Source organism: Macrobrachium nipponense, chromosome 5, assembly GCF_015104395.2.
Source record: "Macrobrachium nipponense isolate FS-2020 chromosome 5, ASM1510439v2, whole genome shotgun sequence".
Taxonomy (NCBI): domain Eukaryota; kingdom Metazoa; phylum Arthropoda; class Malacostraca; order Decapoda; family Palaemonidae; genus Macrobrachium; species Macrobrachium nipponense.
The window spans coordinates 111405751-111426652 of record NC_061107.1 but is presented as its reverse complement, the minus strand read 5'-3'; the positions used below and the strand labels follow the sequence as shown (position 1 = coordinate 111426652).

The 20902-nt window shown below is 36.5% G+C and overlaps 1 protein-coding gene across 7 annotated transcripts in view; it reads right to left on the bottom strand.

The window, feature by feature from the left end:
• Nucleotides 1-20902, bottom strand: part of LOC135215595 (transient receptor potential cation channel trpm-like) — a 655531-nt gene that overhangs the window by 379738 nt on the left and 254891 nt on the right. The window lies entirely within an intron of this gene.

The window sequence follows — 20902 nt, the reverse complement described above, 5'->3', positions numbered from 1 at the left end:
GCGGAAGAACAGAGACCATTGCAAAGACGAAGAGGGAGTATATAAGGATCAAGAATATAAAAAAAAGAGGATAGAAATAAAACTGCATAGCTAAACCATTGAGCAAAAGAGGAGTACGACAGAAAAAAAATCTCAGGGCAAAACAAGAGCGCAGCAATCTCGTCTTGCCCTCTTGCAAAAATAACAGAAGCCATAAACGAGTGCAGATTTCCGAAAGAAGAAGAGAAACATCACGGGGATACAATAATGCCAATGTGCTTCTCAAACTAAAACCTCGTACTCTGCTCGTCCCGATTCCAACAGTAATCCCATTCGGTCTCTGTTAATTATACTACTGTTACCCCACAATGAAATAAATTCCTTAGCTGCAGGTTTTCTTTATACGTCCACCAGTTAATAAGGGCTTCATATGCAGCTACCTGCGTTGCATTATCAACATTTATCTGACAACGTAAGTTTTTATAACAGTCAGCCTGAAATGGTGTTTCTTTGTTGTAGCTGTTTCTTCCTAAACAGTCCGTTCGAAAAAACAGAGAAACTTCATCTTAGACTCGTCATTACAGTCAACAAAACAACATTACTGTTCGAACCAAATATCGAAAAACGAGCCTGTTGCCATCAACTAATATAAAAAAAACTTCATAAACAATTATCAAGAAGTTTTTAATCACAATATTACTTCACTCTTTATTTAAAATAATGGCTGCATCGACGAAGTTTAGGATGAAGTTTCTCTTGTTTATTCTAATAATTTCTTGTTTTGAAGGGGAAAGGTCACATCATAATTTTTCACTGTTCATTTCATCAAGGGGAAGATATAGAGATACTCGGGAATGTTTTAATTTTGCCAGTTTAAGCTAAATAGGCAATTGCAATTAAATATAAGGTAGAGAAACTGCCAAAAACCCTGAGAATAAAGTCAGTATTACTTTACCAAGGGCATACAAAACATCCGTACTAGTCCTTATATACAGGGGTGAACATTGTCATAAGATGGACAGCATTCTTCAAGATGATTCAGTATTCAAGTATTTCACAAAATGCACCAAAAGTGACATCAAACGGGAAGCGAACAGCACCACAGAATCAGTACAACCGGTGCGAGGAACCTGCCTATAAAGGGACTATGTTAAGGTTACCAATATAGTACAAAACCTCACAAGCTGGGAAACCCATTACGCCCCAAACTAAGTAAGACTCTTACCCAGACATCCAATCTCGTAAAGAGGGTGCATAAAATCCTCAGGAACTATATATAAACCGCGTTTATATATATAGCGTTCGTCCCTCCGTCGAATTTCTCGGTTAGCGAGGTCTTACCCACACAACGGCATGATCGCGTCCCCTAAATTACCCGTCGATGAAACGCATATACCGGATCGAAAACACCGCTACCTTGTCCCGGAAGAGGCCAGATGTATGTATACCCCAAAAGGAGTGTGTTGCCCCATCCACCTACTGCAGGTTCATTAGGATACCTTCGTCAAGACGGGTGTAAAGATGATGTTAACAAAGACAAACATCTTTAGCGAGTATTGCCCTTCGATATACGTACAAAGACAGCAGTGGCGAAAAATTTCCTGTTCACGAAGTCCTTGTTTCGCAAAATTCCACTGTTCTTCATGGCACTCATAAAAAAAAACTCGATAGGGCAACCCAAGTTTGATTAATATTGGTTATTCTAACCATGTACCAGTTCTAATGCTATGTAGGAGTAAGTCCCGGCGTTTATATTAGGATGTTTGGAATAAATGCAATTGTCTCTCTGAGAGAATTTAGTGCCAGGTTCATGAAGAAGCCATCAGGGGGCACGACGACGAGCATTATAGTAACATTAGACCTGCCAGCCAGGACTAATCAAATTCTTTCTACCGACGAGCATTAAGAAACCTTCAATAGCAACAATCCTCTATCACGAGAACGAAACCAGCGATCAAGACGCCCTAGAGAACTATAAACCAACACCGTAACAGGTGGCCACCAAACTTAAGACAAAGGAACATCGGACATAACATAAACAATCTGCAAGTGTATTTGATTTACATGGGAGAGACGCCAGTCAATCAATGGTGAGTGTTGAAGTAGCATTTGCACAGCCTTGACCGTCACTTCCAAGTCTGCCACCTCAGCAGAATTATAACCAAAAGCAGGTTTAAGTTCTTCCAGCAAAGGACTGCCCAAGGAGCATGAGCCTTTGCCAGCACATGGCTTGCTTCATTTAAATCGACAAGTTTTCCCATCGAGAGTATCTGCGGATTTAGCAGAGACCATGATGCTGGGTCGAACTGCAGCGAAACGTTAACGACTGAATTTCATATTTCCAGTTTTCTATGCTTTTGTTTGTTTGTTTGTATGGTGTTTTTACGTTGCATGGAACCAGTGGTTATTTAGCAACGGGACCAACAGCTTTACGTGACTTCCGAACCAAGTCGAGAGTGAACTTCTATCACCAGAAAAACGCATCTCTAACACCTCAAAGGAATGTCCGAGACTCGAACTCGCGGCCACCGAGGTGGCAGGCCAATACCATACCGATCACGCCACTGAGGCGCTTTCCTATGCTTTTATAAGTCATTGTATATCGACATTAATATCTTGAAACCATCCCCGAGCGTGTCAATGTTTATCATCAATAATTAAACTCCGTCGGTGATGCAATAAAATTTAATGAAATATGTACATGAGAGAGTCGCCTTCATAAAAATGACATTAACTTTTTACGAGTAAGTATTCGCCACACAAACATACACATAAGTATACAAAACAATGTCATTTGCTCCTCTTACACTGGAGTCGAACCTGGGAACTGGATAGAATTTTGAATAAATATCTCCGCTAGATACCATCCAGTTTCAATGAGGTCCAGTTAGTACATACATACAGATACTATATATATATATATATATATATATATATATATATATATATATATATATATATATATATATATATCTATGTGTGTGTGTGCGTACATATGTAATATATATATGCATATGTATTTATGTACATAATGTAAAACTCCTTTGTAAAGTATAGTCTCAGTCTTAAAGGTTAAAGATATTCATTTTCCAGCCGCAATTTTGTATCACCCACAAAATATTCGGGGATCCAAATATTAAAGCATAAAAACTACCAGGTGAAGACAGACAAAACTGCCAATTTTCCTCGGAAATATCTATTTTACTTTTTAGTGTGGACAGGATAAAATTATACACCAAGTAAGTTTTTTTTTTACTTAAATGTGTATCATTCGATATTTCTTTCAGTCTTCATTCAAGCTTAATTCGAGCATTTTTTTTTCTATGTTAAGGAATGCTTGATTTTCTAGACTTGACAAATATTTTCTCTCTCTCTCTCCTGAACAATACGATCCTGAAATATTGGCGAGTTTTTCTATATTTCGCAGTATTCGCAGCTTTAAGATTTGTTGTACGGAGAAAACGCAACTAAGATATCCCAAAGATATCATCTCAACTTCTATCTTAGGCATTGTTAGCTGCAACGAGGCTACCCTAAACGATCCTGGAAATATAATATGAATATTCCATCTGTCATGTGTAACTATTTAATCATATACATAACTTTAATCGTATATACACATTTCAAATTTGCTTGTCTGACAATGTAAGTTTCATTTACTGTTTCAACGTTCTGTGGGAATATTACTGAGCATATTATCAACCAATTGATACGTAAATAAGTTTGGAAAAAATCAGTTGTCTAGAAAAAAAAATTTTCTTTGATAACTATATTTTTTTAGATTTCCCTAAAAGAGTCAGTTTTTATTAATAATACTAATATTCTTACTATTATTACTGGTACTGAACTGAAAGTTCCTTACATCATATCGCCGAATGCCAGCCATTTTCAATCCTATTCTTCTCTAGTTTAAGTTATAATTTTAGTTTCGAAAATATCAGACGACCTGAGAGAGAGAGAGAGAGAGAGAGAGAGAGAGAGAGAGAGAGAGAAGAGAGAGAGAAGCGTCCGGCTAGTTTGAAAGTACAGACTAGATTTCAAGAGTTTCAGCTGAACTCCAAACCTAGGACAGAGCTATCAAACGAGCCAAGGCCTGCAGTAGTGACCGTACATGAAACAATACCTTGCCAATACTATTGCAAATAGTGACACGTGAAGAACAACGAATGAAATAACCAATAAATGAAATAATCGATAAACTAAAAGTTAAATAAAATTCGACTCCCTCAAACGTGTAGCAGAGTAATTTGTCAACGACAATTAGTTCTTTTGAACGTGATACCAACTTCAACAAACCCCAAGAGGCATGCCCACTTTCATCTGTCCTCGACTCTCTACGTAGCTGAGTAAGTTAAATAATAATAATAATAATTAATAATAATCATCATCATCATCATCATCATCATCATCATATTTCCTGATAGTTTTTCAAGAAGAACCTCCTGGACACACTTCAAAAGCCTTGACACAGAAGAACAAAGAAAAAAACTCTAGTTAACTAGAGTAGATATTGATGCAGGGGTGAGGCGATTCTGAAAGCATTAGAGTGAGTGCTGCGCCTAATTAATCAATTGTTTTAATGGTGGCACGATTACCTTTCAACTCAACGCATCCTCCAATACTACGGCACGGCGTTTGATAACACTTCAACTGTCAAACCAAATACATTCCCTTTCTACAAAAAAAAAAAAAAAAAAAAAAAAAAAGGGTTCATCAACTCATCTTAAAATTGTACCATTTCTTCAAGGACAAAATTCCACTGAAAGCCACCAAAACCGCTTAAGATACTCACCAATGCCAAGAGCTCCGTCCTTTACAAAAATTGATTGGGGTCTATCAAGACCTTAGATATGTTATTTGGACGCATACAAAAGATAAAAAAAAAAAAAAAAAAAAAAAAAAAGCTGATGTGACCACATTGTTGTTCCAGCTTCATTGGCTGTAGTCAACATCCTGTTTAAAAAAATTAATATGCAATAAAAAAAATCTGAATGAAAATAACACTAGCTAGCATGGCGTCCCTAGTTATGTGACTTATCACTGAATGTACTGTTAAATGACCCCAATTCGACCCAGCAGCATATGCAGTAACAGACAGAAACTCCGACGGAGCAATGCTGCCTCTCATTAACTAGCCGTAACAGCTATTAATCCCCGTCTGGCACAGTGACACCGATCAGTAGTACGTAATACCATGTGGGTACTACTATTACTACATAACTACTAGCACTCATCTCTCTCATCAAAGGTTCATTAGTTTAGGTACCCGTCATTCTTCACGTTTGTACAAAAGCTAGTACACCCACTACTGCAATTTCCTGTAGGACCAACAGCGCCTGTCAAAATCCGTTTCCCCTGAGAGAGCAGGCTGCTAAGAAAACTAGAGCAGTCACAGACGTTTTCAAACTATAACAAATACAAAATAAGGAATCTAGACCTGGACATTCACCGCAACACTACACTCTACTTACAAATTTCTCTTTTCAATAACATAACGGTACATATTATTATTATTATTATTATTATTTATTTATTTATTTTTTTTTTTTTTTGCTCTATCACAGTCGTCCAATTCGACTGGGTGGTATTTATAGTGTGGGGTTCCGGGTTGCATCCTGCCTCCTTAGGAGTCCATCACTTTTATTACTATGTGTGCCGTTTCTAGGATCACACTCTTCTGCATGAGTCCTGGAGCTACTTCAGCCTCTAGTTTTTCTAGATTCCTTTTCAGGGATCTTGGGATCGTGCCTAGTGCTCCTATGATTATGGGTACGATTTCCACTGGCATATCCCATATCCTTCTTATTTCTATTTTCAGATCTTGATACTTATCCATTTTTTCCCTCTCTTTCTCTTCAACTCTGGTGTCCCATGGTATTGCGACATCAATGAGTGATACTTTCTTCTTGACTTTGTCAATCAACGTCACGTCTGGTCTGTTTGCATGTATCACCCTATCCGTCCTGATACCATAGTCCCAGAGGATCTTTGCGTGATCGTTTTCTATCACTTCTTCAGGTTGGTGCTCGTACCACTTATTACTGCAAGGTAGCTGATGTTTCTTGCACAGGCTCCAGTGGAGGGCTTTTGCCACTATTATTATTATTATTATTATTATTATTATTATTATTATTATTATTATTATTATTATTATTATTATTTTAATTATTATTATTATTATTATTATTTTCAACGAAAATACCCCGTGAAATCTATTAGTTTTAAACAATTGAAACGGACACTTAAAAAATATCAGTTGCAATGATACATGTCACAGGCGTTCCAATCACATGAGAAGCTTACTGCACAAAGCCAATTATCAGATCACTATATTCGAAAGAGCATTATGAAGGGAATTTTACGTTCGGTTTTTATACAACTGTATATAAAAACAAATGTTTTAAACGCAAATGGAAAATATTTCACTGATGAAACATTTTCATTTCTTCCGATTAAGCGTAACACTCCATGAGATACGTATAACAAGGCGATGTTACCTTTTCAGAGAGAGAGAGAGAGAGAGAGAGAGAGAGAGAGAGAGAGAGAGAGAGAGAGAGAGAGAGAGAGAGAGAGAGAGAGAGAGAGCAGCATCGCCGCAAGTCATTTATTAAAAATATTAATCACACGTGACAGTCACACATGACAAACGATCTATTCCTTTCTCAATTTTGTCGTCACCTTTCTCCGCACCCAACGTTTTCCTTAAAAAACAAAAACAAGATGGTAAAAAAAGAAAGAAAAAAAAAAGAATCGAGGAGGCTGCTGCAATAACATGCACCCGGAAGGAGGAAATTTTTCCCCGGATGAAGGAGGGCGATGTGAAAGACGACAAGATGAGGAAGGGGTCTTTTGGAGCCACAGGAGGGGAGGGGGTATGGGCGGTGGCACAGTGGGTTGGAGGATGGAGGGAGAGGGATGTGAGAAGAGGGCTGCATTGACCCAGGTTGGTGCTTTCATGCTCTTTTGGACTAAGGCTGTAATGACGTTATATGAAAAGATTCTACCAGATTTTAATTAATTTCATTTTTAAAAAATTTTACGCAGAGCCTATGCACGTCTTTGTGAGTATAATTATGGATGCATTGGCAGTTTTGTACATCTCAAATAGACAATAAAGCCTATCCTATGCTATCTCCGAGTACCACCAGACTCCCCCCTAACCCCCCCTTCTCTCTCTCTCTTAAAATATATATATATATATATATATTATATATATATATATATATATATATATATATATATATGTATGTATGTATTAGGCATGTGCCCAAGTATCGGTATCGGCGGTATCGGCTTGTTTTTGTGGTATCAGTATATTTCTGGCCGATACCAGCCGATACTTTTGTCAATAGTATAGGAATTTAAAACCCTTCGAGGCCTAAATTTACGATGGGGGTTAAGTTCTTGAGACGCATCTCAAGCCAGGACATCATAAAAAATTGTCAAAAATCCCAAGAACAAATTACTTTTAGTACTTTAGTTGTATTGAAAACTATGTAAACTGCATTTTATTGTGCTTTTCATAAAAAAAAACTCAAATATTGATTATTTTGCCTTTTTGAGTCATATTTCTTCTGCCGGATCAGTGTCGTAAGTGGCGTAACCCTGGAACATGAGGCGTAAACCTGGAAATAATTTCTGACGAATATAATTAAAACGTGCCATAACCTTGGAACATCGTAAGCCAAAACTGTTGTAAACTGGGGACTGCCTGCATATATTAACAAAGTCCACCAAACAAACTATATATAGTCATATTGTATATAAGTACCTTAATACTGTAGAGTATAGTTAACAATTTATTATTGTAATTCTAATCTTAATTAACTATGGTTGCATCTATCTCTATCAGCAATGAGTTACTGCCATTCTCTTGGAGTTGGGTACTATTTTAACATGTGCAGTACCTGTATGGTTCAAGTGAATGGTGTAATGAGTTGCTGTACGGCTACTGCTGCTGCAGCTTGGAATTAGACACGGACAGTTTATATAACCCTATCATATGACCTTTCAACTTTTGAACCTTTAATTTACGATAAACAGAGAACAAGAATGATTTTAGTAACAATATATATTCTCCTAAACAACAGTAATATGGAGGTAACAGGTATCGGAATCGGTATCGGTATCGGTGCATCCCTATATATATATATATATATATATATATATATATATATATATATATATATATATCTATATATATATATATACATACATATATATATAAATACATACATAAAGAATAGGGGCAGAAGCTTACTCAACAATTTCCCATTTACTAACAAAAGACCAACACTCCGGGGAGAGATGAATGAACCACTTACTATTATCAATATTCATAATCACAATCATATTCATTATAAAGAATATACCTTATCAACAAACACCAGTCGGTAACGTAGCAAAAGAGGAAGCTCAAACAAACAAACAGACAAACATAATTTCCAAGACGTTCGCGCACCTTTCTGTATGCTGGTTCTGCTTCTGTCCGTTACATGGTGTAAGAACAACTGGAAGATGAGAAATGAGGAATTAGAAAGGAATGGTAAAAGAGGTGGCGTAGCTGAAATGCTGATATATATATATATATATATATATATATATATATATATATATATATATATATATATAATTTTCGGGATGCACCGATACAAATTTTTGACCGATACCGATACCTGTTACCTCCATATTATACTGTTATTTGGCAGAATATACTATATTGTTACTCAAATCATTCTTGTTCTCTGATTATTGTATATTAAAGGTTCAAAAGTTGAAAGGTCATATGATAGTGTTATATAAACTGCACGTGTCTTATTCCACGCTGCAGCAGTAGCTGTTCAGTAACTCATTGCGCCATTCACTTATACCATACCTGTACTGCCCATGTTAAAATAGTACCCAACTCCAACAGAATGGCAATGACTCATAATTAATTAAAATTAGAATTATTAATAATAAATTGTTAAATTTACACTATAGTATTAAGATACCATCTGTTTTTAAAAGATAAAAACAATGAACCTACATACAATAATTGTCTATATACAGTTTGTTTGGTGGGTTTTGTTATACTACACTTTAGGAAGCCTAGAAGGGTTTTAAATTCCTATACTAATGACATAAGTATCGGCTGGTATCGGCCAGAAACTCACCGATACCAATACCACAAAAACTAGCCGATACCACCGATACCGCTACTTGGGCCCATCCCTAATATATATAATATATATATATATATAAATATTATATAAATATATATATATATATATATATATATAATGACACGGATGACGAATATATGCACGCGTATCATTATGAAAAAATGATCACTGGGTATACATCCTAACTGTTTTGTCTTGATATATAGATAACGTCACTGAAGTCCTGATTTGTCCGCTGGTTCGAATCCATCAGAGGACGAAATTATTATCAACTAAATAATTCCCCTTCGGTTAACATAATATGAAAATATATTCCGAGGTGGAGCTAATTGGATATGAAAGGACATTTGTAGCTTAATGCATATATATATATATATATATATATATATATATATAAAACCCGATTATATGTTGAGCACTTAAACTATAAATCATGCACTTCCAGCCATAATCAAATATATTTATAATATATGCTCAGACAATCAGAAAGTATAAGATTTACTTTACCTTGGAAAAAATCTCAACCACGATTCGAACCTGGGCCTCTGTGGATTGACACATGGGTCATACTGAACTTATCCGTTCAGCCATACGGTTATAAAAATAAATAAATAAATAAATAAATAAATAAATAAAATAAATAAATAAATAAATAAATAAAAGGACTTTGACTCTGTGGTATGAAATCCTTTAAACTAGAAATTTTTCGCTTACTCAGGTAGTATGCCTACAAACTACTTGTTATCATTGCTGTTGTTGTTATGGGGGTAAGAAAGGTCTATGGAGGCGCCTAAAAAGGGCTGAAAAAGGTGTTTCACGTTTAGTTAAAGATACAGAAATTTTAGGTTACGATATTTATGATTCATCTATTATATTGAAAATGCAAAAAATAAATGTGCTTGTTAAACAGTACAGAAAATATTCCTAACAAAATATAATGTATTTATTTTAATTTTCGTTGGTGAAACAAGGCGCCATTTGACCATAGATTTTAATGTTGACAACTTGTGCCTGATGGAAAAATCTTGCACACGTCTAGAGTAAGCTGGAAGTTGGATCACGCCTTGTTTTTACTGAACTTTCGTTGACTCATTGAAAATCTAGCAAGCGTTGGTGACACAACAAAATTTCTTGCAACAAACTGTGCCAATGTATTTTCCCATGAAAGCAGGCACGAAATACTGCTGGTTTTAGAATTTTCATTTCGTGGTTATGAGAACGAAAAGCGATCAGTCAGTGGACGAAATAATTTGCTTAAAGCTACAAGTGCATGGTTTAGAGACAGTTATGTGCTCAACATATAATCGGCTTTTTGATATCATAAATTCGACAGCTGAGGTTGAAGTAAACCGGTATAGTTACGTATTTACACTTATTAATTGAAGTTGATTAAATTAAAAAGTACATATAATTCTGCAGGCCTAGTTACACTTGCTTTTATGTGCATGCCTAAAATTATATATCCTGGTGTTTCATGACGAAGCCTTGCGAATTAATATGAAATCCATCTCAATGAAAAGTGGTCTTTGTTTATGCAAGTAATGGAAGGAGAACAGTTTTATTCATTTGCTTACTTGCTCTCATGTGATATATTTTGACAGCTGGCAAGCGTGACCCCAAGTGTCACTGAGTGCAGTGATAAGGTAACACTTGACCGCTCACCTCCTTCAATGCCTGAAGTTCTCGCTCTTCTGACGCCAAAGAAATTCGTGCAGAATTAAACTGTTTCATAGAATTCTTGTTACGTTTAACAGAATACATTAATTATGTAATTAAGTTAAAATGCTACATTTCAGTGGCAGAATTTAGTATGTATGTATGTATGTGTGTGCAAGGTCTGCAATGTCCAGTAACGCCAACTTCATTCTTAATGGCCTTTCACACCTTGTAAATATACAAACAAACATATCTTTAAATACTTTTTTATCATGACTACTCATATTTCTTAGTGACTTTGAGAAATATCTTAATTAACGCAGTTATACAGTATAAAAATTTAAACTACTGACTATAAGGATTTTACCAATTTTTCATTCATTAAAGTACTTTTTTTTATCTGAGTCAACTGAAATCCGGAAGCTGTAATAAAAAATGCATGACATACATTAACCTACCAATAGCGGTCTCCAAATTAGCGTAATTAAGATGAATGAGTCGCTTACCGATGTATCATATGTGCGCGCATTATTCAACACACTCTTCAGAAGTACAGAAAACAAACCGGGAGTTACTAATAACAATAATGGAGAGAGAGAGAGAGAGAGAGAGAGAGAGAGAGAGCGGATACCTAAAATAAACTCCAAGTTGTACTATGGAAAGACAAAAAAAGACCAGACAATGGAAAAAAAGAAAGAAAATGGGGAGATATGTAAAAGCGAACGTGTTTGTCTGAAAAGAGCTAAAAAAACTTGACTCTATAAACACTGACGGAGTACATCCACGTACTAGATCATATGACTAACCTCAACATCAACTAGGTTTAAAAGTAGGATGTTAATCCAAGTGACAGATGTTGAACTGCCTTGAAATAATAGCAATAAATTATATTACTGACCAAGCAATTTATGGTGCACAGAGAATCATCCCGTTCCGACATATACAGCAGACCCTTCTTACAAAGACTTTGGAATTATATAACAACACAAAAACCTTGAGCTCTCGAGGTTTACTGTCCCTTTCGTCAGTAGAATTGTAAGTGACGATTACATTTTGAGATTCACTGTTTATATTTCTTAAACTGTTCTTGCAGATCTCCCCACGAAGAGTCCAATACCTTCATATCCAAGATACTTGCGTCACGGTAGAGTTTTCCCTTGGTTTGGGACTAGGATTACCAGGCGAACGTGCTGGTCAACCACAGAAACAGTATCCATGTTCACTCCTCTAAGACCCCCTGCCCCAAAAGCCAGTTTCCTGTAAGACATCAGTCGAGTTTATTCTATCCAAGCTAATAAAGGATTTGTTCCAAAATATCGTGAATGCTTATAGTATTTGCTTAATGCCTCTTTCGTGCCTCTGCGGATTTTTTTTACATATATAATTGCTTTATGTTACAACTATCATTCTGTAATTTTTGTCTCAACAAAAAATTGCTCTAGCATTAACCCTGTCTTGTCTTCTGATGCCATGTCTATGTTCGGAGAGACGTACAGCCAAATTACTGCCAGTTGCTGCCATGTAAGCAAAGTTGCAATGTTCTTGCTATATTGCGTATACCCTTACGTTTTGTTTTTCATTTCTTGCATTCATTATTCCAAGAAATGGAACAAGAATTTATAATTTCATAGCTTCCATGCTTTAATCTTATTAATCTTCCGGAAAATACTGTGAGAAGGAAATTTTTCAATATTTTCTGTAGTCGTGAATTGATGTAACTCTACACAACGATGGGTATGTTAACTCAGAAAAATGGCTTCTCATGCAACTCATTTCAATATCAAAATATTTAGGGGCACATCCTAAAAGCTCTTAAAAATATTCCCACTAATACTTCCCTTACTTGCATCTTCATGAAAATACCTTAATAAATATATGAAATTCTATGACACATGTTACACATGTGCTTCGAAACCTCCAGTTATTTTCTTACATAAACATCTCGAAGTTTAACCAATAATCTTTCTATAGTAAATTTGATGGAAGGTTCCTGACCACTGAGTACACTTGGAAATTCGTCTAGTCTCTTTTCAGAATCTGTATCTGACAGTTCATCTATTTTATGAAATTGTAAAAGGAATTTAAGCACCTTTTCCGCATCTTTTGGTCCACATAAATTCTAAAAGATCTACAAGTTATCTTTTTCTGCACTTAGGAACCCTATAAACTCCATGAATGTCTAAGACCAGTTTGGGAAACTAAGAATGAGTTTCCGGACACGAGGGAAAACCTTTGTGATAGTAACAAATGGACGCCTGGACAACATATGTATAAGGCAGAGAATCTCGAATGTAATCTTCGCATACATTCTTCTGACGGAGGGGGGCAGTAACCTTTGAAAGCTCAAGATTTAGCGTGTTATAATACTCGTTTGCTTCAAAAAGTCATCACAAACAGGGATTTTTTTTCATTCCTGTTGAACAATTTATCATAGTTTTGCTTGAAGTAAAAATAAAATTCTACTATATCGCTATTACTTTACTTGCGGCGAATACTTTTTAGCAGCAGAGCTTAAACAAATTTGTTCTCGGCTAACTTTAGGCAATCATCTTGAATGTATTTTCTTATATTATACAAAAATAAAATGATAAAGCTTCAGTATCAGTACAGCATTAGGCATGAATTCTACTTTGTACAACCCATAGAAAAATAACTCTCAACGATTTCTCAATAAAGAATGCCCCATTGTACTTTCCCGGATATTATCCCTGTTATATAACCGTAGTGGGTAGAGCATTGTGGAACCATCTTAATAACGCATCAAAACTGAAAATGTTTGTGAGGCCATTCTACTTACACGCCCTTTTCGGTATCCCATCCCAAGAGACACAGAAAACAAGAATTTACTAAAAAAAGAAAGAAAAAAAAAAAACCTGGCAGTACCTGACCGGATGTCCTTTTCCATTTTAAATAGGTAGAAAAAAATACTGGAATTACTGGCAGCATGAAAATCTTATGGATAAGTGCTAAACCTCAACGTGGGGGATTTTGACAGAAAATCCGAAAGCACTCCATTGAAGGATCTCCTCTGCGGAGCCAAAAGGTAAAACAAGTTTGGGGTGTTTGCTCTTGTATGAGGGAGGGAGGCTGCAATGCCACAGATGTTTTATTACAGTTAAAATGTACTTCAGATTTCGACGCTCTACCTTAGCAATTGTTAAATTATTGGGTCATATTTAGGAAAAGCTAAGTATGAACAACAGACAGACTTTCAGTATTCCGCTTGCTGTACTGTATATTTACATATATAGGGTAGTCATGACAAATACTGAGCAACTATGCAAGATTTCAGAGGAAGTCTGTATGAAATAAAGCTGTAACTCCACTACTGGTGAGGAGTTATAACTGTGAAACCGGCGTTGTCACCACAAGGAATATCCCAAGTCTTTACCAAAACTAAAGAATGTACTTCCGCACTCAATGCAAAATTAATATCCGCACTTAATGCAAAATTAATTTAAATATTATGAGTTTATCTAAATACGAAACAAATATAACAAATATAAAAATCCCAACAAAGAAAAGACAAACGAGCTGATGTGAGAAACAATTCCTAAGAATGGCAAATTTCTTGTTGACCTCCGACTTCCAACTACTATAACCTTTCACTGGAACTTGACCACTGGAACTGCTACTTGACATGCTCAGTCCCCATTAATCTTACTGATGCTGCGGATAATATTAGGAAGTTTGTAGCCTTTATCTTCAGAGTAATTAAGACCACAGAGCTTCAAGAACTTTAGTCTCCGAGGACAGACGGGTATATACAGGATCGGTCAAGCAGACAGACCGACGGACAGGTGAACTCCGTAAAATCAGGGGCCAAGCAATTCTTGGAAGTTTTGCCACAGAAAGCAGTCCAGATAACTTTAACAATTGTGAAAAACGAATCAAATGGATTTTATATTATTCATCATCTCGGGGTATCAACAAACATGGCATCAAACCAACTATAGTAGCAACGACAGCGGAAGCGGAACCGTAACAAAGTCATCTGACAAGGAACCTACTAAGGTTCGCCAAGACAATGCACCAAGCTGACTTGGGGAAAAAAAGTCAAGGGGACGATTTCTGTCTCCCGGTTCTTCATAAATGTGCTTTAATATACTAATGGGGAATTTTATTTTTCAAGTATGTCTGCGTTTTTATATAACTAGCTAAACAAAACCACACACGTGATCCTATTTACGTAATTTGCATTTTACTAATAAATCTCAAGACAAGAAACAGTGCCCCCAAAAATGTTCAACCTTCGACAATCAAAAGAATGTTTAAAACAATGGGGGATCCACTCCCTTCCCCCTCTTGCACCAACTCAAAAAAATGAGAGAGAGAGAGAGAGAGAGAGAGGAGAAAAGGAAGAAGGAGAAGAAGAGGCAGAGAGCGCGCCCCACCCCAAAAGGCAACCAATGTCAAGATGAATTCGAACGCCATCAGGCCCCACCAACGACCGCACCAGCTCCCTTTCCTAACTTAAAGGCGCACAGCGCACACGCCCCCAGAAGCCTTCGGTGCCACAGCGGGAGGAGGGAAGTTTCGGCTGACCAAACAAGGCCTACGGGAGCGTTGAGAGGGTGGGTAGAAGGGTGGGAGGGAAGGATAACGTCCCTTTACTGAAAATTCATCTGCAGCAAAATGCTTGCTTCATCTAACATTAACATTACATACTATACGTCACTACATATACTGTATATATTACATATATACACACACATGTATATGTGTTGTGCGTGTGTGTGGTGTGTTTTGTGTGTGCGCGCGCGCACGTTTGTGTACGTATGTATTTTGTTGGGGTTCTAATAGGGTTCAAGAGTTAGACTGAATGGCAGGGGACGGGACAAAAAAAAAAAATTATATTATATTAATATAATATATATATATATATATATATATATAGATAGTTTATATATATATATATATATATATATGTATATATTTGTCCGTCCCCTGCCATTCCCCCTTTAATTATTGAACCCTATTTATACCCCAGCAAAAAATTTCCTCAACATTAACGACTTCATAAACCGACACAGGCTCATAAGCAGCGTGTCCGACACCCCCACACACACGGCGCCATTCATCTCTTATCTGGCGTCAGTCTCGTGCTTCCTGGCTATCGGGGCCCTCTCTTTCGCTACCTCCTTTGGATAATCTGTCTAGATCTTTCCAGGTTTCCCTTTTTCTCCCTCTAACACTTCCGAATTATACGCTCAAACTTTGGCTTCAATTCTTTCCACATTACCAAAAATCTAAAAAAAGAATAAATTACCTACGATACCTGGGTGATAGTCAGCTTTGATGAACCACAGCGAGGGGACAAGAAGAAAAGCAACCTTATCTTAATATATTTGTTGAAAACCAGAAGAGCAGCCTTCTGAAACAACCTCTATTAAAAGGAAAAAAGAATCTGACGATAAAGTAAAGTGTATGTGTGTCTGTCAGCAGAGCTTATAACACAATCAACGATTCCCTTTACCATTAGTATTGCCAACTTTATAATCACATTACATGATAAAATAAAGGCTACTTCGCTCATGTACAAGAAACACTCAACCTTCTCCCATCACCAACTACATATTCACTTCTTACTAAATACGTAAATAATACTGTTTGTGATATACAAGCGACAATTTCTCACAGACTGCAATAAAAAATTTAACTAACATACTGATATAACCTTTGACTCCAAACGAAATACAAACTATACCTCTTATAGGAAGTACTGAGAGAGAGAGAGAGAGAGAGAGAGAGAGAGAGAGAGAGAGAGAGAGAGAGAGAGAGAACTACGTGTAGTAGATTGGTTTTCTTCTAGAGGTGCGAGGACCCTTAAAGATTTCTTCGAACACATTTTAAAACGATTCTTCTGTACAACTGGATCTTGGGTTTTGTTCGACCAGTTGCCGGTCTTAACATTAAGCTCATGAAGATTGAAATGCAGTTTGTTTAATCTATTTTGCAAAATCTACATATAGAAGGTAATTTGTGATGCTTGACATGCAAGAATGAGGCTAATCCCCTAGATTAGAGGGAAGCTATTAATGCAAAGAAAAAACTCATTGCAATCTAAGTTAGGACAGTATAAAAAAGTCAAGGGCAGAGATATCCTGTGTCAATAATTAAAATGGAAATGGAAAGAAAAGTGGATTACCAAAATGATGGTGAAATGAAGGTATATTGGAACTAGGTTTTCTTTTCCTTACAAGAAAAAATATATGGATCACGCCTACGCTGGGTGCAATGCAGTTTTATAACTTAGTCAAGCTTGACACGTAAAGTCCTGAAAACACTTTATGCTCTTCGCGAAACTAATCAATAATCCCTCAGGTCGTTCTGTTTGGCTGTATTCAGCGCAAAGCGAAGATCATTCTTTCTAGAATGTTTACGACTGGTCTCATTAACGACGTCCCACATGACACTGTTGATAACTTAGTTTAGCCAACTCTCAGTTCGCTGGCCATCTCTGTTCGAAGTTATGCTTCAGTCAAGCTGCAGACAGATGAAAACTTTCCAGCCTTTCTTACCGACGTATGTTCCAAATATGTCCCCAGTAAAGGAGACCTTTTTGCAATGTACTCAATAATAAACTCTCGAAAAAAAATTTTCAAACTGCTCTGATTCCTCTTGGGAGTCTCAATTTATTGGAGAGGAGAGACAGAGTAAGAAAGAGAGATATTAGATCTCTGTTATAAAAGTGACTTTACTTCTAATCCTTCTGCGGACGCTGATGATTTACATAGTCACTGATTTATAAATTCATAAGTGCATAGATACACCGATAAGAACATATACACATATACGTGCAAAAAAGCATACCAATCATTGAGCAAGCACAAACGTACGTATATACATATGTGTGTGTGTTTGTGTGAGGGTATACACACACACACACATATATAATATATATATATATATATATATATATATATATATATAATATATATATGTGTGTGTGTTGTGTGTGTGTGTGTGTGTGTGTGTGTGTGTGTGTGTGTGTGTGTGTGAATTTTTATCACATCACCGTGACAGTTTTTATACACTAATGTCGTTCAATATCCAATTTGATCCACTTCGGGAATATCACCGAAAGGAATTTTTATGCAATTAATAAATGATTCAGTACCTGGGAGACTCGAACGCCCTAAGTACGTATCAACGAATTACGGTCGGCGTGCTAGCCACTCGGTTGTATGTATGTATGTATGTATGTATGTATGTATGTATGTATGTATGTATGTATGTATGTATGTAATGAAGTTATGTATTATGTATGTTATTTATGTAATATATATATATATAATATATATATATATATATATATCTATATATATATATATATATTATATATATATAAATATCTCAAAATTGGATTTTATGCACTTTCAGCCATTCCCTGCTGCAGACCGTGAAAAGTGAGAGATTGGTTCAACACCAACATAGAGGGGTCCAGGAAATCAAGATGAACTACAAAGATCTACAAGTGGACGCGGAGAAATCCCAGCAGTTGCACTGATAAGTAATAGCCAGAGAGGTTGGATAGCAAGGTCGAAGAAAGGAAAAGGGGAAAAAAGCGGGTGTAACTAGGGAACCGAAAGGGCACAGAGAAGACCCTAGTAATGCCTACAATGCATCACATGAGGTGTACTCACACCACTACACCCCCTACGTGATAGTGTTCCTAGTATTCACGTATGTATACAATTATAATTTTGAAAGATCAAGATCTACGTAATAATATATAATACAGTATCCTTTTAATAGCGATTTTCTTGAAATAATATAAAAGTTTAATGCTAAACGCATCATGTTCAAACAGATCATTATTCTGTTTGAAAATACGCATACAAAGCAATAGTACCACCATGGCCGTATACAATCACATTTATTCTTGAAAACTTATGATAAATTTACAAAAATGCACATAGGTATACAAGCAGTGAGAATGAAATGAAAAGGCCTTCTGCCCGGAGTCACAGTCCGCACTTGAGTAAACTCATTCACTCAGTCCCAACAGAGGCCGCATGTCCCATTCAAGACTGAAAACGGTGGACCCACTTCCGACGTGCAAAATTCACGCAGAAATGCAGTGGACTCCGCAGCCGACTTACTGCCTTTAAGTTTGCTTTACAAACAAACGAGAGAGATACTGCATTCCCTTTAAAGCGCACGCAAACACAAATAAAAACATTGCTGAGCTGGAAGAGAGACCACTTAAACGAACGACCACTTTCTCTGCAACTTCATCTATTCCAAAAACTAGGCCAGGTTTGGCGGCAGACCAATATTTAACAATAACCTGTTAAACTGCAGAGCAGGACACCGTCTCCTCAACGTGCGACAAACTTGGGGTTTAAGTGCCATAATGAAATCATGAATCACTCAGACATTAAGAAACAGCAAACAAACCTAAGAAAAAATCCTAGGCATGACGTAAATTAAAGCAGAGGAAAGAGCAAGCACACCTTGAAGTATACAGCGGATAGCGCACCTTTAGATCGTGTAGCGTCGCTCCATTTGATGTCTCCACTGACCGAGATATAACTCGCTTCATTTACGTAGTATTCATCCAACACTTTAAAATATCTAAACCACGGCCAGGGATTATAAGCATAATGCGATCATGAAATTTACGGAGGGAATCAGCACGTATATCACTGTTCCGTTCAGTTTTGAGGACTGCCTTAGAGTGATTAAGAAGAATCGCAAGACAAAAAAAATGGATCAGAACTATTGTACCCTTAGATTTCAATGTCATAATTATCAGAATCAATGAATTCATCACGATAAAATAAAAGACAACACCCCAAACAACACCCCAAAACAATTATTCATTGGCCAAGCTAAAACTACTGTACTTTGTATATTAAATACCTTAAATAGAAGACAAGAAAATTTCCATGAGTGATATATATATATATATATATATATATATATATATATATATATATATATATAATATATATATATATATATATTAGTCCTTTCCTATTCTATGAATTTTTCATAAAACACTGACAAGCTACACCCACCACGCCTCCTCTCTACATAGCAGGACAATTACCGAGTCGGTATCGCAATAGCCGGGGGCATCTACTACATGTATCAGAACTCGCTAAAACGCATGATCAAGCTCCCTCTCCCAGCAATCAGTCGGTGTTGAACAGGCAACGGAAGCTCTTCAACGTTGCCTTTGCCGTAAAATTTGCTTCTGTTTGTAATCAACCTTTCTCCACCAGCATGAATAACAATTTGTTTTATTCTTTTACATCGCATAAAGTTCCGAAGCATTCTTCTGCCACTGTAAGCCTCAAACCTTTTTTTTCTTTTTAGAAATATATAAAGATTTTTAATTCGATACTGTCTAATAATAATACATTGACACAACGTTCACAAACTGTCCTCTCACTTTCACTGATAGTCTCCAACTTTCTAACCACTCTCGTCACCCTCAAAATCCCAGTGTTCCTCATTCCTTCCTTGCAAAGAACTGAATCTGGAGCTAGTCACAAGTCTCAAAGAACATTACTCTGCCTCCGTGAAATCTCACTGAGTATTCCACTATGTCTATAAAGTGTGGATAAGTCCCTCTCTACATAAGGGATAACAACATGAAACGTTGAACCCCATGTTCTCGATGTCCATTCGAGTAGAAAAGGGTAAATATTCCACCAGTTCGATTTGGTATTTTTTTTAAGACTACGTCGATTGGGTAAAACATAAAAAATAAAAAAAATCGTTCTACAAAGGCTCGACCTGGAAAAAAAAAGCAAAATAAGGAGGCAGAAGAGGCAGGGAGATTAACCAGGAGTTCAAAACCTTGAATACGTGGAAAATCACCCACCTATAACGGAGAAGTTACAAGAATAAAAGAACATCCGTAAGACAGTCTTCATATACTGAAGGTCAATGACAATAGTCACTGAGTAACAAATCTTAAAATCCCAACAATATTTGTGAGGCGAGAGCCGCATTTCGAGTTAAAAGCAATACTAGATCAAGCAGTATCATTTTAAAATTCGCCTCATTACAGAGAAGAGAAAGAGGATATATATTGTTGAAATGTTGGGGTGTCACTTATCAAACGAAATGCTTTATTGACGTTCCAC